This window comes from Pocillopora verrucosa, chromosome 13, assembly GCF_036669915.1.
Source record: "Pocillopora verrucosa isolate sample1 chromosome 13, ASM3666991v2, whole genome shotgun sequence".
Classification (NCBI taxonomy): Eukaryota; Metazoa; Cnidaria; class Anthozoa; order Scleractinia; family Pocilloporidae; genus Pocillopora; species Pocillopora verrucosa.
The window spans coordinates 8,873,340-8,875,170 of NC_089324.1; positions in this window are offsets into that span (position 1 = coordinate 8,873,340).

Sequence of the window (1,831 nt, forward strand, 5' to 3'; positions counted from 1 at the left end):
TTTAAAATTTCGTCACTAACATATGCACAGATCATTTAGAATGATTAGTAACCAGGAGAATGAAAATAAATGCAACAAATCACCTAGAACAATGTTTCCACAGCATTTAATGATCAATTAATCCCACAGGAACCAATTTTAACATCTCGGGTATTTACTTCCAGGTCACCCACAAAATTAACCATGCGCAGCTATTGAGCCAGTAAATGCTTGGTCAGCAATCACATTTCATAGAGACCTGAGTACATCGTATAAAATTGGACAAATGTACCATGCACGAAATATTTGCAGAATTCGACTGCTGCATATCTTGCGCCTTTTCCTTACGTTGTAACAAATTATAAAGTTTTAGACACTTCCAAGATCTAATTGTCAATTGTGCCCTCTACGTGCACATCTCCTTGTAAATTAGTTACAAGAATTTGGTGTTAGATCACAACAACAACTTCTACCTGGTAGGTTTCAGCTTTCTCATTACCCATCTGCTGGATGATGTCTGAATATCGTAGGGAGAAGTTAGATGTTAATCACTTGTGTCATGCGGATTCGTGCGAAAACACTGACCCCCAGTCCATGGACTACCGCGATGGACTACGCCAAAGGACTACCCCGAAGTGCCTTGAAAAATCCTCTTTGAAATCAGAGTACTATTGAAAGGAATGCTATGTTTATACTTATATCATGCAAGTGCCTTCTTTATTTTTTTCAGTCAATGCGATAAATTTCAACACACTTCACATATCGTTTTGACGTAATCTGTGATCTATTACTAAGTACCGCGGCACCATGGAACCTATTTTAAATAGAATGAAAGATGATTAAAGATTACTTTAAGACCTATATTAAGGGAAGGATCATGACTTCAAGTCATGTTTCAAATGAAAGACTTTGAATGTTTAAAATAATCGCTTAAATTTTGTGATGTATGTTGTGGCTAACGAAGACAGAAGACTCAGAGGGTTGGTCCACTTCAGGGCAGTCTATCAGGGTAGTCCATGGACTGGGGATCAATGTATTGTTGTCGGAATGTTTGGGTCTTTCACGGTGATAACTCTTACTCGATAAAATCTTAGCTGGTTATTGCAAAATCGTCTAATAATACATGACAAGGTAAAATCAGTCAACGAACCTAGTTATTCATCGAGCCGGAGTTTATTCCAGTTTCCCAAGCATGGAACGATTACCAGGATTGCAAACCCCACCCTCTCGCAATGGCATATTATTCAATCGCACATTACTTTTTAGCTTCTTCTTTATTTTTCTTATCAGTTGGCTGGTACTCACGTATACTTCTGAGAAAGTGGAAGCAGTCGGAGGGTAGTGTGACTTTAGTAAACAATACAAAATTACTGTCAACCATCATGCCAAGACGTCTCCCATCAAGTGATTCATAAAAAGAATCTCTGTGCTCTCTCTGATCTCCTTTCTCTACGTAATCAGTGGCGTGGCCATATTGCCAGTTTTTGAGGTTCCCTTCACGGCCACCTCTGGAAAGGACAGAAGTTGAGGTATATGATACAACTTGATAAGCGTTTTTAATAGGTTATTCAGGTTAGATGGCTATCCGGGCCTACAAGGCCAAGAGCTAAGTCAATGGTGTATATTTTTCGTTTCCAAAGGAAAACTTTTCTAACGAAATATTTTCGAAAATAAAGAAGTGATTGCTTTTGTCCAAAAAAATTATAAAAAATTTGACTCAAACCAAGCTCAAACAGCATATCGTTCGATGGATTGATTGACGTCAGGTGTATGGATTGACCTAATGCCACAAACATGAAAGTGTCCGCTGGTCTCTTTTCTCGCAGGTTCAAATCACGGGTTAATCATCTCA